The sequence below is a fragment of the Podarcis muralis genome, chromosome 1 (genome assembly GCF_964188315.1).
Source record: "Podarcis muralis chromosome 1, rPodMur119.hap1.1, whole genome shotgun sequence".
Classification (NCBI taxonomy): domain Eukaryota; kingdom Metazoa; phylum Chordata; class Lepidosauria; order Squamata; family Lacertidae; genus Podarcis; species Podarcis muralis.
In genome coordinates this window covers 103892108-103910939 of record NC_135655.1, presented here as the reverse complement: position 1 = coordinate 103910939, position 18832 = coordinate 103892108, and positions in this window count along the sequence as shown.

Below are 18832 nucleotides of genomic sequence, written 5' to 3'. Positions count from 1 at the left end.
CCACTAAAAAAATAATTGGTATAAATAAAACAATGGATAACAAGCGGTGATTAGACCACATGGCTATATTGAGAAAGACGTGGGGAGTTAATAACAGGTAGGCTGAAGTTCTTGCAGTGTTCAAAAGGGAGAGGGGAGGGGCAAAAGCTTTGGAATTATTTAAAGGGAAAAATATTTTAACTTTGTCCCCAATAATGCATCATAACATCGAGGACTCAGCTACAGTGGCAAAGAAAAAACGCTTTGTATGTGTTGTTTCTGCATTATAACACTGTAACACCAGATGGCGCTGGCGAGTTTCTTTTTTGCCAACCCGATTTTTCATACAAAGTTTACAACACATTTAACTAAAGCACTTCTTTGATGTGTCTAGATCTAGCCCGAGTCTCTGGCAGTGGGGCCAGAAAGTCTCAATAGCAGGAAGAACAAATCCTCTTTCCTTCTGACTGTCTGGACCCCCCTAGAACTTCTTTCATTGGGCAAGTGAAGCAAATGACAGCATTCAGAACTTCATTTTCATGTCAACTGTAGCCCATGAGTTAGACCCCAACTCCCATCATTCAGGGCTAATTGCCATGCTGGCTAGGGTCGAAGCAAATCAGACTCCAACAACATCTGGAGAGACACAAACTCCCCATCCCTGCCTCAAACCAATCATGTCATCTTCCCACCCTCCGCAGAACACACTTTCCAGTGTATTGTCTCATTGGGAGGATACAGCAACAAACCAGAGCGACGCCATCAGCCCCCACTTGTTTGTCTTCAACTTCCCCCTCCAGCTTCAGGCTCACCCCTGATGCTGGATGAATCACTGAGCATCTCATTTCATCCTTCTTTATCCACGAGGTTTGCCCATGGCACACAAAATCCCACTGTCAATTTTTATTTGCAGCATATTGTTGTCATATCGGTTTCACCCTCCCTCAGTTAAATCTATGACCTTTTGTACGCCAGAAACATTTTGCTGCATCTGTGGGAGTCTGCTGTAGGGAGCAATGACAGTACAGGTGGCAATCAACGGAGAAAGGGGGTACCAAGATTTATTTATTTTTGGGGGGGTGGACTGTAGAACTAATTACAAAGTGATGATTTGAGGACCAAGGCCAACAGTGGTAAGCCAGCTTTGTTGTTCATTGCTGCACAGTACTCACAACCATACTGTTTCCTCCTAGCAACTTTTTCTTGCACATGGGGAACTCTGGAAAGTGTTCAGACCCATGATTAGGCATTGATGTTATTTACTGTTGTGCAGGGGGAACAGATCACTGGATATCACATGGGTGCTGCTTTCTGTAAGCATCTTGCCCAGTTCCTCCAAGCTGTTCACCTGTAGATCTTGGCCCCGTGGTCACTGAAGTGTTTCTCTAGCCTTCTTTAGCTATTCAGTCTATACTTGCAAGGGCAAAACAGTAGGGAGGCATGGGTGGGTGTGTTCTGGCTCCTCCCCAAGGCCTCTGGCAACCCCTGTTCAACCCCAGCCTTTGTGTGTTTAACAAAAAGGTCTAAACAGAGCAGGTGTGTTTGAAGATGCTGTCCAATCACCTTCACTGCCAATTGTTGTTGTTTAGCCGTTTAGTCGTGTCCGACTCTTCGTGACCCCATGGACCAGAGCATGCCAGGTACTCCTGTCTTCCACTGCCTCCCTCAGTTTGGTCAAACTCATGCTGGTAGCTTCGAGAACACTGTCCAACCATCTTGTCCTCGACTCCTTCTCCTTGTTTCCCAACATCAGGGTCTTTTCCAGGGAGTCTTCTCTTCTCATGAGGTGGCCAAAGTATTGGAGCCTCAGCTTCACGATCTGTCCTTCCAGTGAGCACTCAGGGCTGATTTCCTTCAGAATGGATACGTTTGATCTTCTTGCAGTCCATGGGATTCTCAAGAGTCTCCTCCAGCACCATAATTCAAAAGCATCAATTCTTTGGCAATCAGCCTTCTTTATGGTCCAGCTCTCACTTCCATACATCACTACTGGGAAAACCATAGCTTTTACTATACGGACCTTTGTTGGCAAGGTGATGTCTCTACTTTTTAAGATGCTGTCTAGGTTTGTCATTGCTTTTCTCCCAAGAAGCAGGCATCTTTTAATTTCGTGACTACAGTCACCATCTGCAGTGATCATGGAGCCCAAGAAAGTAAAATCTCTCACTGCCTCCATTTCTTTGCTTTTTTACATTGAATGGGAGAGGCACAATCATGTCTGTTGCCTCAGGCAGCAAAATGATTAGGTACTGCATATTGGGAAGACTTTGTGGTATGGGCTTGAAGTTATGGGTAGCATTTATTTGGCGGGCTCGAGGTTTTGGCGCCCTGCCCTCAAGGCAATACACATGGCAGGGGTAAATGTTGACTTCGATACCTTCTCCAAGTTTCAGAGGCATTTCCCAACCATATAAACAAATCTAGAGTCACTCTCTGAAACCACAAGAATAACTTTCAAACCTGAGAATTGAAGGAAACTTTATATTTTGGACTTCACAAAAATCAGCCTTAAAAAGCACAACAGGGTTTTAGGGAAGCTTTGCAGTCCTTGAAAGCTTTTCCTGCTTAGATCACGAGTCTTAGGTCCGTATTGTTCAAAGCAAGGGGCAGGCTGCTCAAGTCTGGAATGCTTTCTTTTTTAACTTGTTTATCCAAAGTCAGCTGTGAGTTATTATGACAACCCTGGAAAGTTCTAGTCCTCAAGCCATCACACCCTTTATAAATAGCACTATCTAATTCTGAAGATGAGTGCAGGCACCTCTTATCTGTAAAGCATGAATGTGCTTAATGAACAAAGTTCCCAGTTGTCAAAAGACCTGCTAGAATGGTTCTGCTGTAGTTTTATTCAATGCTGATGTAGGAAAGTAGGAAACTGTCCAAAACAGGCTCTGCAGATAAGTCAAATCCTTTCTGAAGATAGACTATTTGCAAATAAAAACATTTGTGCGCATAGGTGATGGTGGCATTTAGCTATCTTCTCTTGGGGAACAGGGCTGGATTTATTTACTGGGCTTGAGGGAATATTTTAGTTCAGAAAGGCAAATGTGCTCCCCAGAAGCTTCCAAAAATAATACAGAGAAGTGAAAAAGTATGAGTATGTTGGAGAGAAGAGATTTTTAACAGCCCATTTCATAAAGGGAGATATAAGGTCTAAGGCTAATCTGGCATGATCCAACGAATGTTAAGCACTTTTAGCTCCCAATTATTTGGTTGGTTTTAACTCTTATTAGTCCTCTCCTGTTGAAATCACTTAACTTTAAAATGCTTAACTTTGGCTGGATTATTGATACCGTCGGTACCTCGAAGAGTCTTTAATGTGGGAAATTATTGGGTTCTTCTTATTTTTATTATGTATTTTGTGTTTTTATATTGTGATTTTATGTTGTAAACTGCCCTGAGACCTGTGGATATAGGGCAGGAGGCTGCTGCTGCTACTACTACTAATAGCTACAGTGTGTTAAGAAAGAATTGGAGTGGAGTGGAAGAAGCTCCCACAAGAGTCAGTGGTGGCCAACAATTTGGATGGCTTTAAAAGAGGATTAGATAAATTAATGGAGGAGAAGGCGATCAGTGGTTACTAACCATGATGGTTACTAACCTTCTGCCTCCACTGTTGCAGTACGCCTCTGAATGTCAGTTGCTGTGAACCACAACTGCTGTTTGCTCAGGTCCTGCTTTTGGGATTCCCATGGACATATGCTGGCTTTACAGAGTTCTCAGTTGTGCCTAGAAACCTGACGGTCCAGGGTTCCAAACTGGGCTTAGAACTCTGATCTTCCAGAGTTCTAAATTGTGTAGGCAGCTTACACAAGTAGAGTATTAGTAGTACAGTGGTACCTTGGTTTAAGAACAGCTTAGTTTATGAACAACTTGGATTAAGAACGCTGCAAACCCGGAAGTAGGTGTTTTGATTTGTGAACTTTGCCTTGGAATAAGAACATGTTCCGCTTCCTGTTGGGCGTGTTCCATTTGTAAACTGAGTCCCCCACTGCTATGGGAAAGCACGCCTTGGTTTAAGAACACTTCGGTTTAAGAACTGACTTCCGGAACGGATTAAGTTCGTAAACCAAGGTACCACTGTAATAGTAGTAGTAGTAGTAGTAGTATACCACCCTGTACCTGCAGGTCTCAGGGCTGTTACAACATAACATCACAATACAAAAACACAAAATACATAATAAAAAAACAAAAACAACCCAATAATTCCCCCGATCCCCAACACATTCTAAAAGGGCTTGGATGACAATCAGACAAAGGCCTGGTTAAAGAGGAACATTTTTGCCTGGTGCCTAAAAGTATTTAATGAAGGCACCAGGCCAACCTCCCTGGGGAGCCACCACAGAAAAGGCCCGTTCTCGTGTTGTCACTCTCCAGACCCCTCTCATGGTGGAGGCACATGAAGAAGGGCCTCAGAAGATGATCTCAGCATCCGGGGAGGTTCATTTGGAAAGTGGTAGTCCTTGGTATTGTGGTCCTGCGTTGTTTAAGGCTTTATAGAGTAGGTATCCTGTTGCAGATTTTCATCCCCCAATGTCCAGATAGCTGAAGGAAGGTTGGCAATAATGCTAGGGCGCAAACTGTAGTCTCACCCTTGCACAATGTTAATCACATGGGAAGAAGTATTCCTGAGCCAGGCCATCTTGACCAGAGTGCGCGCACACAACCCTTGCCTCTTGGGTCTGATCATCTATTTTTTTAAAAAAAACAAAAACAAAACATCGTTATTACGTTTTTCAAAATTTGCAAAACAAACATACAGGAACTGAATAGTAATAAAATATTTTTTTTGAAAAAGAACAAGAGAGAGAGAGAGAGAGAGAGAGAGAGAGAGAGAGAGAATATTTCTCAAGTATAACATTTTTTAAGGAGTACAAACCATAACTTGAATATTCTATACACAAATTTCCTAGAAAGAAGGTACCTTAATAATTCTTCTTTCTCTCTCTCTCTCTCTTTCATTTCCTTACAGCAACTTCCTTTTTTTTCTATTTTACTGGTTTGAGTCCCTTATAAATTTGTTGGCTTCCTTCTATCTCTTTGCGGGTCTGATAAATCTAGCAAGGAAGGTAAACTCCTCCATCAGCTACTGTCACTGTTATTTGCTATCGTACTTTTCCCACCCTTCTGATACGGTATCAGCCTACTAGGAAGAGTGGTAATGAGTTACCACTACATGCCATTGCAGGGCTAATAAGCAAAGAGAGGTAATTTGGCAAGTTGTCGAGACAACAGCTGTTACTAACTTACAATGGTCCCACTAAGGGAACGTAACAAACATAGATTGACTCTGCTGGTTTTCTGCCTGGAGATTTGGGGTCAAATTAATGAATGCCCCACTCGGTTCCCATCAGTAAATCTCTTATGCTCCCCAATTAAGTGGCCCTTTCTGGTTCCCCAGCAATAAGACTTGGTTGTTGACACGCTTTAGCATATATTTTAATAGCATATTGTGTAGATCACAAGCCCCCACGTTCTTCCTCTTTAGTAATGAATAATAAAAAGGAGGCAATTTCGGAAAGGCTTTCCTGCTACACTCTCATCAAGCGCTGTCATTAATATTGTCCTCGCAGAGAGAAGAATAAAAATGGCTATTATGCAAAGTGAGTAGCAGGATTACTTATTCCAGCGAGTTATTACTTCAACAACCTAAAGACGTGTCCTATAGGTTCTACAAAAATACCATGACCCCAAAATGTACCTGAAAGGCGGGTTTTGCGGTGGTTAACAAAATGCTTTCCTATTCAGTTACACACTAACAGCCAAAAGATATATTTCACGGGAGATAAAACCAGCCTAGCAGAACATGAGGTATAAAATTTAAATGAGGGTCATGCAACAAATGTAGCCATCGTCAGGAAAAGCTAATGCAACATCATTTGCCTGGTAGTAAGTACGGCACAGGAGCTAAACTTAATGGAAGAAATGGGCTTAAACGTTTAAAGGGGCTCAAAACGACAAAATGGCATTTCGGATTTCAGCAGGAGCAGGGGAGAGATTATCCACAACATCAAAAGGCTCAAGATGAAATGAAATTACCCACTCTCTTTGTTTTGACTATATCTATTTTTGTTCTTAAGGATAGTAACATTATGAACACGGTCAAATAATCTTCCTTTCTTTTATAGAAAAGGGGTATCTGCCTTTGGGGTGCATACCTACTACCTGGGCCCAGTTACCTTTGTTTGGAGCAATAATCTGTAGGAGATGGGATGGTGGGGTAGAGACACTCACCTGACCTCTTAATAATGGAATCGCTGCTGCTTGCAGGGGAGGAGAAGGGGAGGTCAGCAAGGCAGTGGGGGGGGGTCAACATGATGCAAATACACTGGCAGAGCCAATCCGGTGCTCCTGCTGGTGACCCCACCAGGCAGCAGAGGCTCAGCTGCCAGGAAGTCAGGTGACCACTGCTGCCCACTGTGCTGTCCACAACTGTCTATAGTCTCTCAATGTCTATAACAAGTGCATTGGTCAGTGTGCAGAAACACACTAACAAGGATCTTCTTATGGTCCTGACCTGCTGGTCTGGTTTCTCCTATAAACAAAGGATCATTCATTGCACAGCTAATGCCAGTCTCCTCGTCATTCACACAGCAAGCAGAGACGAATTGGGACTGTGGCTCAATCGACCTATGGAGAATTTGTGCAAACCCCAATGTTTTCTTGATTCTGGGGTGGGTTGAGGGCCCTTGCTTCCAGTGCTTGTTGCTTCACACTAAGCCTGCCCAGACATGCCCTCGAGGAACCACTTTTGTCTCCCTAAACTGCATATTGTTATTTTCTGTCTATTCTTGTTCCTTCTCTGGGGAAACCTCCAGTCACTCTCAATTATTCCCCTTCCTATCAACCAAGCAGATTATTCTGAGTGTGCAAAAAAAGTACGAGGGAAACTTATCACTTGTCAGGCGGCGTACTCCAGGGAAGCCAGCTCTTTGTGGTGAGGCACGACCAGTTCTTCGTAAGTGAAGAAAGAAAAGAACGACCTCCTACCTAACTGCTTTCAGTACAGTGAATCTGAAAGGAACGGGGGAAATAAGGGTGAGGAAGGTGGGTTGTGGGGAGAATTGTAATCTCAGAAGAAAGTTACATGTGGTAAGAGACATTGATAGGGGTGGAGAGGTGAGAAATAATTTCATTCAGTCCTGTTTTTAAAGTGCTCGAATTTTGGGTTTGATTGGCATTGATATGAGTGTTTCAGGTGGTTCTAGAGTGGATTTGAGACACAGATGGCAGAAGGTGTCTCTTTCTCCATCCTGGTGCCCTTCAGGTACTTCTGGACTCCAATTCCCATCAGCCCCAGCCAGCATAGCCAATGGTCAGGGATGATGGGAGTTGTAATCCAATGAAATATGGAGGCCCCTAGGTTGGGGGGAGGGAGGCTGCTGTAAAGAAATCAACCAAATGTTTTGGTGTAGCCCAGCTGGGATCATCTTCAGTTGGGGGGTCTGAGTACCAGAATGCAGCCTAACCTAGAGGTAAATCACAACAGCGGCTAGACCCCTAAACAAATAAATGGTAACAAAAGATAATTGAGAACTGGGTCTGTAAAATGCATGCATGGGCTCAAGATGGGTCCTTGGTCTAAAAAGGTTGCAGAATGTGACTCTAGCAAGGTGTTCACTGTGCAGTGAAAGTATTACAGACAAGGAGCTTCACAATAAAAGTTATTCCGTTTTTTTCTCAAGGTCTTCACAATTCCTAGGGTTGTGAGCTAGCTTCCAGCAATTTGACGTCTGCTTTGCATGCAGTGCATTTCTTAACCGCTTCATTTAAAACGCACATTGATGTTCAAAACCATTGCACATTTAGGATTATTTAGTTATTATTTAAAACATTAAGAGTATTCAACCATAAATTGTCAGATTAAGCCAATCACTAGCAAAATTAAGGTAACCTCTCCCTCACCCCCTGTGAATGTAGATGTGTTGTGGGTTATGTGGACCAAAGGAAATCTGGGCGCAGATTGGGAAGATCAAGCATGAATTTCAAAAACCATGCAAAGTTTTCATCTGGGAAATCTGATCTCGTATATTCAAAACCGAAACTCTGCACAACTGCCTCCAAAGAAGCTTTAATCCGTTTCTTCCTCACTTAAAAGGTTATCTCATATTTTCTTAAAGTCTTGCATTGTGAAAACAGGTTTGTGCAGGAGTTCTCTTTTTCCATTTTCCATGTAACACGTTCTCATTAGCGAAGCTTTGTCGTGGTAGGAGATCAGATCAAACTAATCCTTTGCAAAAGATGAATTATTTCTATCAATACTTTGTCCCATTTTGCTCTGGATACATGAAATGTCTCTCAGCAGAAATTATGTGTTGGGCATGCCTGGTCCTGTTGCGCTCATCTGTGTATTTGATTATAGCTTCTTTAGAAAATATCTCCGCCTGGAAACAACTTTGTGTTTATTATAGTCATTTTTGTTTATTGAAAAGAGATTTTCACACCCTGTTGTCAGTGTGTGGCAGGAGAGTCAAACATTAAAGCTGATAATACGATTTATGGAAAAGTTATTTAGTCTTGGCAGACTGTTTTAAAACCAAGTCAGTCCAATATTCTTTATCCTTAGTTCTGGGTTGATGAGTTACACAATTCATATACAGCTTGTCATTGCTGGCCTGCAGTTGTATGCCTAATCAGTCAACCGGCTTGGCTAGTAGCTCATGGTGATCTTTTCAAAATGAGCATTCAGAGTAAGGAAAACAAAGAAGAATGATTTGCAGGGATTTTCACAGGCTCACCAAAAACCCGACTTTCATCTGCATCGCTTAGAAATAGCCTGGAATGGCAAAGTTTCACAAAATGAAGTATTATGTTTATGTGGATTTAGGTACAAGATAAATAAGAAAGATGAAAGATAAAGCTGGAGAGAGATAAGGAGAAGTTCAATAAGATGGAGGAGGAGAAGAGAACCAGCCAATAATAAGAATAACTATCTGCCAGGGCAAGATGCTGTGGGTCCCCCCCCCCCTTTCATTAGGAAGCTGATGCAATAACAGAGAAAGGTACACAGACTTTGGAGGGTTAAGGGTAAGAAAAAGTACCATTTTGACCTAGAGAACTCAGGTAATGAAGGAATAAAATACCATTTCCTGAACCTCTTATATTCGAACCATATTGACACCTATAAGAGTGCAATAATAGCTGATATCCCATAATTACATAACAGATAAACATTGTTGGGAAAGAAGTCTTTGGGCTTCCTGCAGTTGTTTTTCCTCTTTCTTAAAGCTGTGATGAGTTATCAATGGTGAAGGAAGTTAAAAAAAAAGGAATCCAAGTGGTTGGGTAGCAACCACTTTTTGTCTGGGGAATCCCTGTCTATTTCTCCCTTACACCAGAGGTGTTCAGCTTGACAGGCTATGATCCTTATCTCCCACCAGCCCCATGGGCCATGTTTCACAGGTGGGTGGGGTTGCCCACCTGTCAATCACTTGGCAGCATAATGACCTCAGGTGCCAACAATGCCTTTGAAATGCATCTTTAGCGGAAATGACCTGGGGATGCATTTGCAAAGGCTGTGTCTCATTTTGAAGCGCTTTCACAAGAATCTGATGGGCATTGCTCGGGCCAACAGAAACTGATCTTGGCTGTTGGGCACCTTTGAAGTGCATTTCCAAGTGGTTTTAATAGAACCAGTGATGGGCACTATGTGACGTTGCCTTTGAAATGCTTTCCCAAATGGTTTCTCATTTCAAAACACACTTCAAATTGAAGGCCGCACCTCTACCTGCCTCCCATCTACCCTCACATATGAGTGGGACAGGTAGGTATGGTTTGGGGGAAATGGCTTCATGGTCAAATTTGGACCCCTGCCAGGCCTCCTTAGAGCCTATACTTTGTGCGTCTGGAGCTGACTCAAAGGGAAGTTGCTAGGCCCAGCATAGAGCTGTGTTTGTAAACAGCTATACCCAAGAATATGCATCCTCTTAAAAAACTCCCCCCCCCTCTTTTAGCCATGATTAGGAGGACAAATCTGATGCATTTTCCTCCTGTGTTCTGCTTTGTAACTGCTGTATGGTCCGTTAGACTGTTATGCTCAAAATTATTATATCTATTGACCTTAACTAGCTAGGTTTCTCTCTCAGGTTGCTGGGGTTAATTAGAGTTCTGTTTGCTGAGCTGTAAATAATGCCTGCTGTTCAGAGAGTTCTTTCCCTGTAAAATGGATGAACATTTCAGCATGTTAATGTCTTTTGATTATGAAGATGTTGCTGTGGATTAGCGGGGAGGCAGAAAGAACAGCAGGGCCACGCTCGCCACAGGTGTGTGACTCCATGGCAGTCAACAGCAGTGAACTGGGAATGAACTGCAACTTCAGGTAGATTGGCCCAGAAAGGAAAATATACTCAGTAATGTGCTTATTTCAGTAACATGGCAATGAAACGAAAGGACTTCAGAGGTCGGGACACAACATGGGTTGTAATGTACAGTGCCCTAGCACTAAACTGAAAGCCTGTGCTGTTTTATTTAAAGCATAAATGGTTGTCACGGTCTACCTGTGCCACTGCCGAATCCTTCATAGCTGTAGGTTTGAAAAACGCGGTGAGCAAAGCAATCCAAAGTATAGGAAGGCAGTGCGATGTATGCCAGAATAAATTATGCTGTTCAAATGGGTGGGTTACAAGAAATAAATTATTATCCTTATTATCCCTCTTCCAAACTCCAGATGGGCAGGGTATAAATAATAACTTCTTCTTCTTCTTCTTCTTCTTCTTCTTCTTCTTCTTCTTCTTCTTCTTCTTCTTCTTCTTCTTCTTCTTCCTCTTCTTCTTCTTCGAGTAGGCTTTCTGCCAGCTTAGCTGGCCCAAGCGTGGCAGAAGGAAAACAAGCCTTTAAAATAGGTGTTTGACTTACAGCATCCCTGTTTTCCAGAGTAAACACTGTGTTGAGACATGTAACCAAACTCCATTGAGTCTGGAAAAGGAGTAAGTCTCCCCTTCCATGCCATGCCCACCTCACACACCTGGAACAACCCATTTCTGCCCACCGCCTTAATAAGCCTTAATGCAAGTGGCTGGACCATTGGACAATGCTGCATAATTTATTCTGTGGAGATAACATGGCAGGGGGTGAAATTTTTAATTAATGGTGGGATGGACAGAGGAGGGAAGTGGGAGCTGTAGTTAGCAACTGAAGGGCATTTTGCATGAAAGGATATTAGTTCTTTCCTGAAACGGCGCACTTGTCATATCAAGGCCAGCAGATGACCAAAGATCATGTGTCTGACTGGCTTTATTAAATTGCTACTGGTCTGCTAAGGATGTGAAATTTCCTGCTCAGTGGAAGCAAAAGCCAGTTCCCCTATCTTTTACTGTGATCAGTACAGCCAATTTTTGATCTACTGCTGTTTCATAATTACCACGAATGCTTTGTGAGTCTTCCATTGTCTGCTGGAAATTAAGCAGTTTGTGTCTGCGAGGCTAACAATGTAATACAGGTGTAATGAGTAATGTGTGCAAAACAGAGGCTGTGGATAACACTTTCTTATAGGAGTTCTGGAATAGCAGTGTTTCACTGAGAAGGAACTAAGAGAGCCCTAGTTTGGTGCAATACTTGGAGTGTTAAACTACGACTTGGGAGACCAGGGTTCAAATCCCCACTCAGCCTTGAAGCTCACTGGCTGAGAGCTTGGGCCAGTCTCAGCTCCTTAGTCTAACCTACCTCAGAGAGTTGTTGTGAGGATGAACTGTTGAGGGTGGAGGGAGAATATGAAAACCTAAATATCCCAGTGTTGCCCAGGTGACAGCTTTATACCAGGCACCCCCAAACTTGGCCCTCTGTATGTTTTGGGACTACAACTCCCATCATCCCTAGCTAACAGGACCAGTGGTCAAGGATGATGGGAATTGTAGTCCCAAACATCTGAAGGGCCGAGTTTGGGGATGCCTGCTCTATACAGACGTTACTGCCACTGTGCAAGTTTCTAACAAGGGGGGGGGGGGGGAATTCCCTATAACATGGGTCGAACCCTGTGTGATTATGTATACAGAAAACATAATATGCTTAGAACTTTCACAAAGTAAATAAATACAGTGACATTTCTCAGATTTGTTAGCATGTCTGTGATCATGTAGTGAAAGCCACCTGATCCTTTGACTCAAACACATTTCCTTGGTTTTACAGCAGGTAAATTTCCCTGATTTTTCTGCTAGCTACAAAGGAGTGTATTGAAAGCCAAGGCACATGGGCTTCAATGGTTCATCCTAATACAGTTTACTTGGCATTCAAGTTCCACTGAAATCACGATGCCCTTCTTCAGAATAAATGCCTGGGTGTGGTGTTAACTGTACATAAGAGCGTGATCTGTGGCCAAAGCTGTCACGCAGCCTTTTCTGCAAAAACACATTTAACTTTTTGAGTTTAATTAGTTTGTCAGATTTTTCACTTTGTGGTGGTGTATATACAGTTTTTGTCTGTAACGCTTTACTGTTCTTTATCACCATTTCTTAAAAAGTGCAGGTTAGTTGCTTTCCTTTTCAGAACCAGTGACAGGCCATTCATTGTTTGACACCAAATTTTCAATGAGAAATGTTCCTTCTTCTGTTCATGCTGTTCAAAGTGCTTTGGAGGGCATTGGAGACATCTGTGAAGTAGCTTGTGGGACTCTTTTCTAATGAGCAGCTTCCCTTCTCTTTCTCTTTTTCTTCTCCCCCCCCCCCCTTCCTTTGCCAGTTCTTTGGTTTCATAGAACAGGAGTTGCTAATTACAAGTGTATCCCTGTGTCAGATATGTGATCTTCCCAGAGTTGTCATGTCGTCTGTGGCTTGTCTGGCTCTTACAAGAGTGGCTCTTAAAGGATGTGGAGCTTTGATTGTTGACTTCAAGCGCTTCTTGTTTTTGTTATACATAGGCATGAGTGACAGACATTAGCATTTATTTTAAAGAAAAATAAAACACAACCCCTGTTTGAATTAATTATCTATTTTACATAGACCAGGTCCAAAAACCTTGTGAACCTGCCATGCTAGCATACACAGCCTACCAACTATGTCATGTGGCTTTTTAGGGGCTTGGCAACATGCTTGTCCCATATGGGTAGCAAAACCAGTGGTCTTTATTCCCTCCAGGTCCTTGGCAGGCCACTAGACATGGTGGATCGGGTAGTGTTTCATGTGTTGGTCAGAACCTCGTTTGCACAGGCCTTGTGCAACTGTTACATTCATCTGTTGTGCAAGAGGAAAGGCCAAAGCAGCTACAAAACAAATGGTAACAGTTACTGTGCGGAAGAGAGAAAGTAGCAGTTTGGTCCTATACAACAGGGCTGATGGATCTGAAGAGCAGAAGTTTGCAGTGTTCCTTCCCGTCGTGGCACAGGACTTTTACCTCCCCATCTAACCAGGGAGGGAACAAGGGGGGAAATGTTGCCCTTCCTCTCTCTGGACAATCCACTTTAGCAATCCACTTTCAGTTTGGCTGCTGTCACAGATTCTGGCACCACTGGTGGTCCAGGAGAAAAGGTAATCGACATTGTGCCCTCCAGGTGTTGTTGAACTCCATCTCCCATCAGTCCTAGCCAACATGGCCAATGGCCAGGGATGATGATAATTGTAGCCTAACAACATCCAGAGGACGCCATGTTGGCTTGTGCCACTGCAGCCAAAGTGGCATAGTGAGATTGACTAGAGTAAGACATTCTGCTCCTCAATAATGTATCCTCTAACATACATTAATTCAACTTATTGGTCTCTTACAACAAGGAAATGCATTTTCAGGACTACAAAGCTGACCTCGTGCTGAGCGCAAATGAATGCACGCTTATTTCTCAGCTCCAAATCTGATCAATAGATTCATCCTATATGTACAAAATACATTTATTGGACTCAATTAAATTATGACTAATTGTGTTTTTGTTTTTTGTTTGCTTTTAGATTTCCAAAGACCGGGATGGTGGTGTGATGTGCTGTTCAGCACTTGGCATGGTAGGTTTAAATGGTGTAACATACATCTAAAAGTCTGGACATTTTCCTATGAAGGTTGCTAAAAGTTATTTGAAAACTTCGTGTGGCTGACGCCTCATTCCTTACCCCTCTGCAATGTCAGCTTAGTGCAATATTTTGCTAATTGGTCTCCTTTATCTGTCTTTTCAAAGGCTTAAGTCCCGAAAAACTGATAACAATGTACCTTTCTCAAGGGCATGTTTGTGTGATTTCTAGGAAGAGGAATTCCTGAGTTTATCACCAATTAGTTCATCAAATGCCAGTCAGAACCTGCCAGGCACCTAGGGAAAAGGGGGTGTTAATTGAAATAGCCTGTAATTACCCTAATTCAGAAGTGAGATGTTCCCCATCAGCTTAAGCTTTTCGTTCCTGCTTTGTTCTGCACCTGTGTGTCTGCTCCTTTCTTCTAGCTACTTAAAGCTGGAGTGGAGTGGGGTGTCTTTTAATTTTATCTACTGAAGTGAAATAGCCAATGGGGGCGGGGGATAAATACTTTGGTAACTTTTCAATATTTCCACTGTCACATGTGTGGCTTGTATCTCAGTAATTCATACTCAGTGAAATGTGGTCACTTGTCCAATAATAAAGTTACATTGTGCCCCACACAAAGAGGCAAGACATGGGGAAATTGGGGCCATGACTCCATTGGATGCTATACAAGAAATATGTAGAAAGCCTACTGTACGGAAACTACCTACCTGGGTCAGTTGACCTAGTTCTTAATACAGGCCACATTTGGAGCTGGTGAGGGAACTTTAGCCCCATATCTTCAGGAGTGTTGGGTGGGTGGGTAAAGAGGGCTCCTAACCCAGCATTCCTGGCCCCATAGCCCTAAGGAGTGGTTCTCAGGAATCAACATAAAGGTGTCTCAGAGTACTGCACAATGAACATGGCCTTACTGATTCCACTATTCCACTAATAGCCACAGCCAGGTGGGCACCTCCAAAGTCAACAGAACCAATTGCTAAGCTCCACACGCAGGATAGAGTTGGCAAAATGATGAAGGCCATGGGCATAAGAGACAAGCCAACAAACCACTTTGTTGTTGTTTAGTCGTTTAGTCATGTCCGACTCTTCGTGACCCCATGGACCAGAGCACGCCAGGCACTCCTGTCTTCCACTGCCTCCCGCAGTTTGGTCACACTCATGCTGGTAGCTTCGAGAACACTATCCAACCATCTTGTCCTCTGTCGTCCCCTTCTCCTTGTGCCCTCCATCTTTCCCAACATCAGGGTCTTTTCCAGGGAGTCTTCTCTTCTCATGAGGTGGCCAAAGTATTGGAGCCTCAGCTTCACAATCTGTCCTTCCAGTGAGCACTCAGGGCTGATTTCCTTCAGAATGGAGAGGTTTGATCTTCTTGCAGTCCATGGGACTCTCAAGAGTCTCCTCCAGCACCATAATTCAAAAGCATCAATTCTTCAGCGATCAGCCTTCTTTATGGTCCAGCTCTCACTTCCATACATCACTACTGGGAAAACCATAGCTTTAACTATACAGACCTTTGTTGGCAAGGTGATGTCTCTGCTTTTTAAGATGCTGTCTAGGTTTGCCATCACTTTTCTCCCAAGGAGCAGGCGTCTTTTAATTTCGTGACTGCTGTCACCATCTGCAGTGATCATGGAGCCCAAGAAAGTAAAATCTCTCACTGCCTTTCTTCCCCTTCTATTTGCCAGGAGGTGATGGGACCAGTGGCCATGATCTTCATTTCTTTGATGTTGAGCTTCAGACCATATTTTGCGCTCACCCTTATTAAAAGGTTCTTTAATTCCTCCTCACTTTCTGTCATCAAGGTTGTGTCATCTGAATATCTGAGGTTGTTGATATTTCTTCCGGCAATCTTAATTCCAGTTTGGGATTCATCCAGTCCAGCCTTTCAAACCACCACTTGATCACAAAGTGGGCAGAATACTGCCACCTATAGGGTGGGTGCTGCACTGCACTTCTAAAGCCAGGCCAGATCTCACACTCTTTGTGGATGCATGCACAGTCCCTCATGCCTTGCCAGGCTCTGGGACCAGGTGGAAAGCCATCGCCTGTCCAGGTATGCTTCTGTGACACCGAACTATAGGACTGGACTTTTGTTTTCTTTTGCATGTTGTAATGGTGCTATTAGCATTCTAAATCTAATTTCTGTTAAGTTTTACCATTAGTCATTCTTTTGCTTAGTGGTCTTATAGGACAAACATTTTAATTTAAACCCTATGTTGTTGGTTCTCGCCGGTATTTTAGTTTAATAAGCTATAACGGGTCTCCAAACTGGGATGCTCGGTAATTGCTCTGGGTTTACGTGGCATCCATTGTTCTCTTAGCTGTGCTGCTCTTTCATCTGAGAATGATAGATTTCTTTAAATAAATGGAAAAGCATGCCTTGCAACACACACCTTCCCCAAGCTGCTTCTCTTTCCTCAGAGGAAATTATTCATCCCTCGCCACAGGTGGGAGAGCAGCTGGGGAGGTGATTTTGAGAAGGAAAGGGTTACGCAGCTTTTCCTCCTCCCTTCTGCTCCAGATCACCACCTCCCGTACACTTTTCCTGTAAAAAAATAAGATGAAAAGACATCGTTTGCACATCATCTAGCCCCACAATTACTGTATGGTGGATAACTGGGATGTTCATACTTGAATTTGTTCTGCTTGCTAATGTGGCCAAGAAAGAGGTTGTCTGAAAGCTAAATGCTAAGGAAAAGTGGCAATTAAATGTAAATCATTGCAATGTCCCTAACAGTATTGCCCAACACACCTTGAAAGCATGTGTGCTATGTTGCAGGTGGCAATGCACACATGTGCACTCCATGGACTTTTGTTCTTCTGGGTAGCCTGTGAATTAGCAGGAGTGTAGGGATGTGCACAGATGCTAGGAGAGGATATATTTATTAGATATTATCCTTCCTTCTTCACGTTTGTGAGTTCAGCAGAGTGCACCACTTTGCAGCTTAAAAGGAAGCTTAGATAGGCTAGTTTGGGCCTTTTAGTTTAAGTAATCCAGGATACTTTAAGGCAGGCTGGATTCTCCTGGTATTTTCCCCTTTTCTCCCCCTTAAAGCAATATTCACACAGTCTTGTAAAAGGCAAAAAGTAACATTTACTCAGAGTTTCTTTTGCAGAGTCATAGATTCAGCAGCTTTGTTCAGGCAGGCTTAAAATGGTAATTCAGTTACAAAGACATGCTTAAGTCTAGTTTAAGGTGGGGTCTGAGCAACGGAGCTCAGACATGCAGATTGTTCTTACATTTCTGGCTTTGTGATGAGAAAAAGAGTTGAGAGTGTGCCCAGGCAGGTGTGGAGACTATAAATGGCTATGGCTTCCCCCTTTCAGGGCACAGTGGGTGTTTCTCTCAGAGTTCTCTGTAGCAAACTAACAGGAAAACTTTGTGAGCTTCAGCTCTTAACATGTGCCAATCTAGCAAACATGCATTGTTGGTTTGACCGCATTGTAAATATCCCGCTGTGGCTCATTAGTAGGCCATCTGCTCTAGGATATGGTAGTCATATTTGAAGGGCTGTCAGTCCTCTCTTTGAATGTGTCCTCTCTCTAACAGCTGTCCAGTCCAAGATAAGGAACCATAACAAACCTGTGGGGAAAATCTATTGGAAACTTCATTGAACTACTTTTGTTAACAGATTCAGAAAATCTCTTAATGCTCACAGAAACGAATGATATATAGAAGGCACAAACGGAAACACTTTGCAAGGGAGAGGAGTAAGCCAGAACTTCTGAATTTACTCTTACCAGCCTTTTCTGACATTCAAAGTCTTTCTGAATGAAAAATGAAGATATCTACTTGTTTGTCCTAAATCTTTGTGGCATACATGTTGAGACTGAACTCTGCATTACTTCATGGGCAGCTCTCACATTTTGGTTTTCAGGAGCAACTGTGAAGGCAACGTCACTAGCAAGTCTTATCCTAGATAAAACAAGTATATTCTGAACAAAAAGGAGACAAAAGGAAGGGTTTCCTTAGCAACAGGAACTGTAGAATAGATCTCACATAGCTACTCAGGTTTAAAGTTCACATTTGCTCTTATCCAGTTCTGAGGATAAGCATGAACCTAGACATCAAGAATGTTATAATTATTTCCTCCAAAACACTTGCCCTACCTATGACATGAACTTTTAAAAATATATCCAGGTGACTAACATTTTTTGGCCTAAGGACCACATTCACCCTTAGCCAACCCACTTGGGCCTATGTGCCACGGATGGATGTAATTATCTCACACACTCATGAACACATGAGCACAGACTGCACCCAATCTGCTGAACCATGCAGTCCAATCAGTTTTCTTACAGGAGCAATAGCACTCTTTAAGTTTGTAGAGATAAAACCGTTAAGACGTAATATATAAAATTCGTCGCAATGCTAGCTGCACACAAATAAAAGACTGTGGCTTAAAGACCTTCAGTTAATTCCTGCAGAGCTGTTTCTGTGATATCAAAACTTTATGTTTAATAGTACAGAGAGTTCCCACATTTAACTTTCTGGAGTCAAACCTCTGTGGAGTTTTTCACCCCTCTGAACCAGACAGGTGGTAATTTTGTTAAGAAATATTAATGTTATTCAGACACACACACACACACTTTAGATTTTAAAATAGAGAGAATTATTTAAATAAGGATGAAATTTCCTCACAATCCATCATGATACTGAGGAAGACAATAGGCAATTTTAGGAAATATAATCAGAATTATAATATTAAGAATTAATATGTCAGATCCTTCTTTCTCGCTGAGCTTTCTGGTGAACCACATCTTCCTAAAAAGTACATTACAGTAATGCAAAGTGTGCAATGACTGCATTAGATGGACAAATTTGTCAACTTCAGTTTCTCATTTTTACTAATTTTGCCACATTGCCACATCAGTTTGGAATTCCTTTTAAAATCACCATAAATAGTCACCAACATTTTAACATGCATTTT